Source organism: Pleurodeles waltl, chromosome 7, assembly GCF_031143425.1.
Source record: "Pleurodeles waltl isolate 20211129_DDA chromosome 7, aPleWal1.hap1.20221129, whole genome shotgun sequence".
Lineage (NCBI taxonomy): Eukaryota > Metazoa > Chordata > Amphibia > Caudata > Salamandridae > Pleurodeles > Pleurodeles waltl.
Window position 1 is genome coordinate 86,656,071 of NC_090446.1, and position 10,515 is coordinate 86,666,585.

A 10,515-nucleotide genomic window follows, 5' to 3' on the forward strand; every position below is an offset into this window, starting at 1 on the left:
GAGGCAAATGAGGCTGCTCAAGAAATCTGTAATGCTGTTGAGAAGGGGAGAGTCTATTAGGGAATCTTGGTTCTTGATAATCACTGTAATACTGTTCATCGTCATCCTCATTGTCCAAGTCTTCACATTTGACTCTTAACTGCGAGGGACTATATGATGTCCTGAATGGACCTTTATCATCAGAATCATCTAACTAAAAGATGACTTGGGGGCTAGGGTGAAACCTTGCTGGAAGAGAGATGTTATGGTCGAATTATATTTTTTGATAATCGTCGACAATGCCTTAACTGTCAACGGTGGCACCTTTGTTAGAGTCCGTCGTCGACTAGGTCGTCATTGATGCTGTCAATGGTAGGATTGTCGACGGTAAGGATGTTGATGTTGTGGTCATGGACAGTAGGACTGTTGACGGTGGAGCTCTCTTCCTTGATGGGACCGTCGTCCGTGGTAATGTCTGTGGCATAGTAGGTGTCTTTGTTGACATGGTCGTCGCTGACAGGTTAGGCGTCAGAGCAAACTTAGGCGGGTTTGTTGACATTGATGCCACAGTAGATGTTACTGTAGTACTTGTCCTCATCGAAGGTGCCATCAATGAGAATTATAAAGTAGATTTCGCCATTGACGGTTCTGAAGATGGTTTTGAAGAGGTGGCAGATTTTCTGGGTGGAGTAGAAGGGTGGGATCTACTGTGACTAGCCACATGTTTTTTCTGTATCAGCAGTGCCCTTGGTACGCCCATGATGAGACTTTTTAAGGCCTTTTTTGATGTGTTGGATTGTTCCTCAGTGGGAATTTTGCTTTTTGGTGGTTTCTTGTGAGAAATCCTCTTCGGAGCAGACTGTTATAGAGGCCTTAAATTTCTGTAGCCAGATTAAGTCTGCCTTCATGACCCTTAAGAGTCTTTGATGAAAAAGGTGCTGCAAATTTTACAATAGTTCACCTTGTGGTCAGGATGAAGGAAATATATACAATCCTTACGAGTGTCATCAACATGTAGCCTCTTTTTTCCACATGTAGTACAGGATCTAAATCATTTTTTAGGTGTTTTAGCCATGTCCAATTTGAATCAGTAGGTAAAATACCTGAATTTGAAGAAAACTGAGCAGAGCTCAGGGAGACTCCCTCTCACACGACGTGCGGTGTCTGATGGATTCTGCCTCTCTTCGGGGTGTTCTGGAGGGTGCCCCCTAGAACAGTCCCTAGAGACGCAGTTCCCCTCAGTATTTGTATGAGTTATGAGGGGAGCCTCTTAGGGGAGGAGGATGGGTCGCATGTGAATCCATGAAAGATACCTGTAGAAAGTTGGCTCTGTATGTACTATTTCAAAGTGAGAAATAGCATGCACAAGGGTTCCCCTTAGAGGTAAGATAGTGACAAAAGAAAGAGTTACTTACCTTCGGTAACGACTTTTCTGGTGGATACATTAGCTACCTGTGGATTCCTCACCTTATGAATACTCCCATGGCGCCAGCATTCAACGGAAATCTTCTTCCTAGCTTCTGCACATCGACGAGGACGTCACATTTGCCCACGCAACGCCGTCTGACGTCATGCAGGCAATAAGAGGTCCTCGCCGAGGTCAGTACCAACATTTTTTACGTGCCTGAGAACAATAATCCAATGCAATGCATTGTAAACTACACATAATTGCAAGAAGATGGCTATAGATTTAATATAACCTTTGATTTTTATTAAATCAATACATATATACACTAAATATGTATATATACAAATATCCATATATACATAATCTATTGTAGTCCTAAAGACCAAGAGGAGCACACTCAAGGATTACTTGGTGAGACCAAAAAAGCAACGGGGAGGTGGGTGGGACCGTGAGGAATCCACAGGTAGCTAATGTATCCACCAGAAAAGTCATTACCGAAGGTAAGTAACTCGTTCTTCTGATGGATACAACTACCTGTGGATTCCTCACCTAATGAATAGAGTCCCAAAGCAGTACCACGCCCGGTGGTGGGTGCCTGTATGGTCAAACCAAGAAATCCTGCAGCACTGACCGTGCAAAATGGCCATCCCTTCTGACCTCAGAGTCCAAGCAGTAATGCTTCGCAAAAGTGTGAAGGGACGACCAAGTTGCGGCCTTGCAGATGTTGACCACAGGAACACCCCTAGCCAAGGCCGAAGTGGCCGACTTAGCCCTGGTTGAATGAGCTCTAATACCATCAGGAGGATCCTTCTTTGCTAAAGAGTAACAAATTTTAATGCAAAGAACAACCCACCTGGAGAGTGTTCTCTTGTGAACTGCCTTTCCTCTCCTCTTGCCCATGTATCCGATGAAAAGCTGATCATCCAGCCTGAAATCCTTCGTTCTGTCTATGAAGAAGCTTAACGCCCTCTTTGGGTCCAAGCGATGAAGTCTCTCTTCTTCCTTTGAAGGATGAGGCGGAGGATAGAACGTGGACAGAGTAAATGTTTGAGCCAAATGGAAGGGTGAAACAACCTTCGGAAGGAAAGCAGCCTTGGTCCTCAACACCACCTTATCCCCATTAAAAGTTGTATAAGGGGGTTTTACCGATAAAGCCTGCAACTCACTCTCCTTGCAGATGTTATGGCCACCAGGAAAACTGTTTTAATAACTAAGAATCTTAAGGGGCAAGAATTCATAGGCTCAAAAGGGGACCCCATAAGGAAAGTCAGGACCAAGGACAAATCCCATTGAGGCATAACGAAAGGTTTTGGAGGGTATTTATTCATAAGGCCCTTCAAGAATCTAAGTACTATAGGAGATTTAAATAACGATGGTTGGTCTGGAAGACAAATGAAGGCTGACAAGTAACCTTTAATAGTAGCCACTGCACAACCTTTCTACGCTAAAGACAAAGCAAAAGATAAAACATCTGACAAATGAGCACGTAAGGGATCAATCTGTCTCTCTCCACACCATACCACAAATTTAGACCACCTATTAGCGTAGATAGTTTTAGTGGAGTGTCGCCTGGCCGCTAAGATAACATCCACTACATCAGGTGGGAGAGAGAAGGAACTCCGGTTGCCCCGTTCAATCTCCAGGCATGTAGGTGCAGACTCTGGAGGTTGGGGTGTAAAACCTGCCCCTGCGACTGCGAGAGGAGGTCTGCCCTGAGAGGGAGACGGAGCGGAGGGCACAGTGAGAGTTGGAGAAGGTCGGAATACCACACCCTCCTTGGCCAATCCGGAGCTATTAAGATGACTTGGGCCCGGTCTTGGCGAATTTTCCTCAATACTCGAGGAATCAAGGGTATGGGGGGAAATGCGTAAAGCAACTGGTCGCACCAGGTTCTCTGAAACGCATCCCCCAAACCCCCCTGCACCGGATACTGGAGGCTGCAGAATAACTGACAGTGCGAGTTCTCCTGGGTGGCAAACAGATCTATTCGAGGAACCCCCCACAGCTGGAAGATTAGACGGACTTGATCTGGATGGAGACGCCACTCGTGGTCGGCCGAGAAATGGCGACTGAGACCGTCCGCACGTACATTCAAGACTCCGGCCAGATGATTTGCTACCAAGCAAATCTGATGGTCCTTTGCGCAGGACCATAGTCAAAGAGCTTCTCTGCAGAGAAGGTACGACCCTACTCCTCCCTGCTTGTTTATATACCACATCACGGTAGTATTGTCCATCAGGACCTGAACCGACTGACCGCGAAGGGATGGGAGGAAGGCCTTGAGAGCCAGACGTACAGCCCGCAACTCCAACAGATTGATATGAAAAATCTGTTCCTCTGGAGAACAAAGCCCTTTGATCTCCAGATCCCTCAGATGAGCTCCCCACCCTAGAGTGGAAGCATCCGTTATGACCGTGGTCACTGGTGGCGTCTGCATGAATGGCCTTCCTTGGGAAAGATTGTCGCCTGCAATCCACCACTTCAAGTCCGTAGCAGCATCTCTGGAGATCTTGACAGAACCTTCGAGATCTCCTTTGTGTTGAGACCACTGCCTTCGGAGGCACCACTGAAGAGCCCTCATGTGCCAGCGAGCATGCGTGACCAACAGTATGCAGGAGGCAAACAGACCGAGCAGACGAAGGACCTTGAGGACTGGAACAACCGCTCCACTTCGAAACATTGGAACCAACTCCTGAATATCTTGAATCCGCTGAGGCGGAGGAAAGGCTCGATCCAATGTTGTATCCAATACTGCCCCTATGAACAGAAGGCGTTGAGAGGGCTCTAGGTGAGACTTGGGCACGTTCACCGAAAAGCCCAGATCGAACAACAACTGGGTTGTCGACTGTAGATGATGCACAAGCTCCGGGGACTTGGCTTTGATCAACCAGTCGTCTAGGTAAGGGAATACTGCTATCTCCTTCCTTCTGAGCTCTGCCGCAACCACCGACATCACCTTCGTGAAGACTCGAGGTGCTGAAGTAAGACCAAACGGGAGGACCGCAAACTGATATTGCTGCGACCCCACCACAAAACGGAGATACTTCCTGTGCGACTTGAGAATCGGGATGTGAAAATAAGCATCCTGCAAGTCGATAGACACCATCCAATCTCCCTTGTTCAACGCCAAAAGCACCTGAGCTAGGGTCAGCATCTTGAACTTTTCCTGTTTGAGGAACCAATTCAAAATCCTCAGGTCCAGGATTGGTCGCAATCGACCATCCTTCTTGGGAATCAGGAAGTACCTTGAGTAACAACCTTCACCCTTTTCCTGCTCTGGAACCAACTTCACTGCGCCCTTTGAAAGGAGGACTTGAACCTCCTGTTCTAACAACAGGAGGTGTTCTTTTGAACAATAAGATGGGCGGGCCGGGATGGGGGGCGGAAACTCCCGAAAGGGGAAGGGTGTAGCCTTTTCCCACAATGCTGGTAACCCAGGTGTCTGATGTGATAACTTCCCACTTGTGAAGAAAATGCAGTAACCTTCCCCCTACAGGAGAGGAGTGAGTGGGAATTGGTGGAAGCCTAAGGCTGCTTCCCCTGCTGCACCCCTCCAGAAGATGAGGAAGAGGCAGAGTGCTGCTGAGAGGCTCCCCTGGTACGGACCCTACCCCTCCCTCTAATTGATCTAAAGGTGAGAGAGGAGGTAGGTTGTTGGAATCTCCCCCGAAAGGAAGAGGAGGATGAGCCACGACAAAATCCTCGAAACCTCCTAAAAAACCTGGAGGAGGCAGAAGAAGCGGCTTGCAGTCCTAATGACTTGGCCGTGGCCCTGCTTTCTTTAAACCTCTCCAAGGCAGAATCCGCTTTGGCACCAAAAAGTTTGTCCCCATCAAACGGGAGGTCCAACAGGGTCGACTGCACGTCCGAAGAGAACCCTGAGTTGCGAAGCCAAGCCTGTCTCCTCGCAACCACCGCCGTGCCCATCGCTCTAGCCACTGAGTCAGTTGTATCCAACCCAGATTGGATAACCTGGGTTGCAGCAGCCTGAGCATCCGACACGATATTCAAGAGTCCTTGAGGAAGCTCTGTCGTCCATAAGAGCATAGATGTACCTCCCCAAGATACATGTAGCGTTGGTGGACTTCAACGCCATGCTACAAGACGAAAATACTTTCTTCGACTGTGAGTCCAACTTTTTGGAGTCTCTGTCCCCCAGCACTGTTGGAAAAGATCCAGGCGCAGATCTAGCAGAACAGGAAGCCTGGACCACCAAGCTCTCCGGCGTAGGGTGTCTGGATAGAAAGCCAGGGTCAGATGGTGCAGCCCGATACCTCCTGGCCACAGACCTATTAACAGCCGAGGAAGATACCAGCTTCTTCCAGACCTCCAATACCGGTTCAAGCAAAGCCTCGTTGAATGGTAAAAGAGGCTCTGCCGCAGTAGAGGCCGGATGTAAGACCTCAGTTAGTAAATTTTGTTTCGCCTCAGCCACCGGCAAAGGCAGTTCGAGGAAGTTAGCCGGCTTTCTTACTACAGCATGAAAAGTGGCTGCCTCCTCAGTATACTCCCCTGGAGATGACAAGTCCCACTCAGGGGAAGTATCAAGGCCACTAGCTGTACCCAGTCCATGAAGACCCTCGCCAGAATCCTCAATTTCTCCTTCCTCCAGGACCCGTTGATATTCCTGTTCCTCCAAAAGACGGAGAGCACGTCTCCTAGAATGTAACCTCTCTTCAATATGCGGCGTCGACATGGCATCTGCAGAAGTCGAGGAGCGACGCCGGTCGCCGGATCCATCCAATGCCATGTCAGGTGCCACAGGAAGCTTCGACGCCGAGCTAGGAGCCGGATGAAGAGAGGTGCGTCTCGGAGTCTCAGATGGTCCTGTCGGGGTCACTGGCCGAAACCCCGAAGTCGATGGAGCCGAAACCTCCGGCGCCGAGCCCACATTCCCCAAGGGGAGAAAGGGCATAAAGGGTGCTGGCCGTAGCGGCGCCGGAGCACCCAAGCTGAAAGCCAACGGGCCCGAAGGACCAGTCGGAGCACTGCCTGGAGCCATTTGCTGGAAGATGGTAAACAACGCATTTAAAAATGCGGTATTATCGGCTCCAGGGGCCGGGAAAGCCAGATACTGGGGTGCCTGGATCGAAGGCGACCCCGACGCCGGCCTCGACGTCTGCGACGCCGGAGAGAACACCTGAGGCTGTGGCACCTCAACCACTGAAGACGTCTGCCCAGGTGAAGTCGGCGAAGCCGGAGAAGGCAACGGCGTCGATGGATGTGGAGTGACTGTGGGACTGACCTCCCAAGTCTTCCGACGCCGAGCCGACGGCGACCTCGATCGAGACCTCTCCTTGCTCGAATGGCGCCGTGAATCCTGACGGCGCCAGGAGTCTCGATGACGCCGATGAGATTTCGGCGAAGAGGACTTTTTATGATGTCTCTTCTCCTTTCTCTTCGACTTCGCCATAAAGAGTTTGGCTTCACGCTCCTTCAGGGCTTTCGGATTCATGTGTTGACATGAATCACATGTGGCCACGTCCTGGTCGGAACTTAAGCACCACAAGCAGTCCGAATGTGGGTCAGTAACGGACAACTTGCCCCCACACTCCCGACAGGGCTTGAAACCAGACTTCCTCTGAGACATAGTAACCTCAGAGAAAAAACACGCAGCAGAAAAACACACTGTAACTTCGAAAGCAACAGTAGCTCCCTCGAAGATAACCGTTTCGAATGGCACGGAAAAAAGGGAACTGACGTCGGCACGTCGGCGAGGACCTCTTATTGCCTGTATGACGTCAGACGGCGTCGCGTGGGCAAATGTGACGTCCTCGTCGACGTGCAGAAGCTAGGAAGAAGATTTCCGTTGAATGCTGGCGCCATGGGAGTATTCATTAGGTGAGGAATCCACAGGTAGTTGTATCCATCAGAAAGAGATCATTCTAATGCTCTATTTTGTGGTAGTGTGGTCGAGCAGTAGGCTTATGTAGGAAAGTACCATCTTGCCTGGCATGTTACCCCCATTTTTCACTGTATATATGTTGTTTTAGTTGTATGTGTCACTGGGACCCTGGTAACCCAGGGCCCCAGTGCTCATAAGTGTGCCTGAATGTGTTACCTGTGTAGTGACTAACTGTCTCACTGAGGCTCTGCTAATCAGAACCTCAGTGGTTATGCTCTCTCATTTCTTTCCAAATTGTCACTGACAGGCTAGTGACCATTTTTACCAATTTACATTGGCTTACTGGAACACCCTTATAATTCCCTAGTATATGGTACTGAGGTACCCAGGGTATTGGGGTTCCAGGAGATCCCTATGGGCTGCAGCATTTCTTTTGCCACCCATAGAGAGCTCTGACAATTCTTACACAGGCCTGCCACTGCAGCCTGAGTGAAATAACGTCCACGTTATTTCACAGCCATTTTACACTGCACTTAAGTAACTTATAAGTCACCTATATGTCTAACCTTTACCTGGTAAAGGTTAGGTGCAAAGTTACTTAGTGTGAGGGCACCCTGGCACTAGCCAAGGTGCCCCCACATTGTTCAGAGCCAATTCCCTGAACTTTGTGAGTGCGGGGACACCATTACACGCGTGCACTACATATAGGTCACTACCTATATGTAGCTTCACAATGGTAACTCTGAATATGGCCATGTAACATGTCTATGATCATGGAATTGCCCCCTCTATGCCATCCTGGCATAGTTGGCACAATCCCATGATCCCAGTGGTCTGTAGCACAGACCCTGGTACTGCCAAACTGCCCTTCCTGGGGTTTCACTGCAGCTGCTGCTGCTGCCAACCCCTCAGACAGGCATCTGCCCTCCTGGGGTCCAGCCAGGCCTGGCCCAGGATGGCAGAACAAAGAACTTCCTCTGAGAGAGGGTGTGACACCCTCTCCCTTTGGAAAATGGTGTGAAGGAGGGGGAGGAGTAGCCTCCCCCAGCCTCTGGAAATGCTTTGTTGGGCACAGAGGTGCCCAATTCTGCATAAGCCAGTCTACACCGGTTCAGGGACCCCTTAGCCCCTGCTCTGGCGCGAAACTGGACAAAGGAAAGGGGAGTGACCACTCCCCTGACCTGCACCTCCCCTGGGAGGTATCCAGAGCTCCTCCAGTGTGCTCCAGACCTCTGCCATCTTGGAAACAGAGGTGCTGCTGGCACACTGGACTGCTCTGAGTGGCCAGTGCCACCAGGTGACGTCAGAGACTCCTGCTGATAGGCTCCTTCAGGTGTTAGTAGCCTATCCTCTCTCCTAAGTAGCCAAACCCTCTTTTCTGGCTATTTAGGGTCTCTGTCTCTGGGGAAACTTCAGATAACGAATGCAAGAGCTCATCCGAGTTCCTCTGCATCTCCCTCTTCACCTTCTGATAAGGAAACGACCGCTGACCGCGCTGGAAGCCTGCAAACCTGCAACATAGTAGCAAAGACGACTACTGCAACTCTGTAACGCTGATCCTGCCGCCTTCTCGACTGTTTTCCTGCTTGTGCATGCTGTGGGGGTAGCCTGCCTCCTCTCTGCACCAGAAGCTCCGAAGAAATCTCCCGTGGGTCGACGGAATCTTCCCCCTGCAACCGCAGGCACCAAAAAGCTGCATTACCGGTCCCTTGGGTCTCCTCTCAGCACGACGAGCGAGGTCCCTCGAATCCAGCGACTCTGTCCAAGTGACCCCCACAGTCCAGTGACTCTTCAGTCCAAGTTTGGTGGAGGTAAGTCCTTCCCTCACCTCGCTGGGCTGCATTGCTGGGAACCGCGACTTTGCAGCTACTCCGGCCCCTGTGCACTTCCGGCGGAAATCCTTTGTGCACAGCCAAGCCTGGGTCCACGGCACTCTAACCTGCATTGCACGACTTTCTAAGTTGGTCTCCGGCGACGTGGGACTCCTTTGTGCAACTTCGGCGAGCACCGTTTCACGCATCCTCGTAATGCCTGTTTCTGGCACTTCTCCGGGTGCTACCTGCTTCAGTGAGGGCTCTTTGTCTTGCTCGACGTCCCCTCTCTCTTCAGGTCCAATTTGCGACCTCCTGGTCCCTCCTGGGCCCCAGCAGCGTCCAAAAACGCCAAACGCACGATTTGCGCCTAGCAAGGCTTGTTGGCGTCCTTTCGGCGGGAAAACACTTCTGCACGACTCTCCACGGCGAGAGGGATCCGTCCACCAAAGGGGAAGTCTTTAGCCCTTTTCGTTCCTGCAGAAACCTCAGCTTCTTCTGTCCAGTAGAAGCTTCTTTGCACCCGCAGCTGGCATTTCCTGGGCATCTGCCCATCTCCGACTTGCTTGTGACTTTTGGACTTGGTCCCCTTGTTCCACAGGTACCCTAGATTGGAAATCCACAGTTGTTGCATTGCTGGTTTGTGTCTTTCCTGCATTATTCCTCTAACACGACTACTTTGTCCTTAGGGGAACTTTAGTGCACTTTGCACTCACTTTTCAGGGTCTTGGGGAGGGTTATTTTGCTAACTCTCACTATTTTCTAATAGTCCCAGCGACCCTCTACAAGGTCACATAGGTTTGGGGTCCATTCGTGGTTCGCATTCCACTTTTGGAGTATATGGTTTGTGTTGCCCCTATCCCTATGTTTCCCCATTGCATCCTATGGTAACTATACATTGTTTGCACTGTTTTCTAAGACTATACTGCATATTTTTGCTATTGTGTATATATATCTTGTGTATATTTCCTATCCTCTCACTGAGGGTACACTCTAAGATACTTTGGCATATTGTCATAAAAATAAAATACCTTTATTTTTAGTATAACTGTGTATTGTGTTTTCTTATTATATTGTGCATATGACACTAGGTGGTACTGTAGTAGCTTCACACGTCTCCTAGTTCAGCCTAAGCTGCTCTGCTAAGCTACCATTATCTATCAGCCTAAGCTGCTAGACACCCTATACACTAATAAGGGATAACTGGGCCTGGTGCAAGGTGCAAGGTGCAAGTACCCCTTGGTACTCACTACAAGCCAGTCCAGCCTCCTACAGCTTATCAGAGGGTAGTGTTAAGCATTTGTTGTACACACACACAGGCAATAAATGGGAACACACACTCAGACAATTCCACGCCAAAAGGTTTTTATATAGAAAAATATATTTTCTTAGTTTATTTTAAGAACCACAGGTTCAAGATTAACAAACAATACTTTAAATGAAAGGTATTTCATTTAGGAACTTTAGGAACT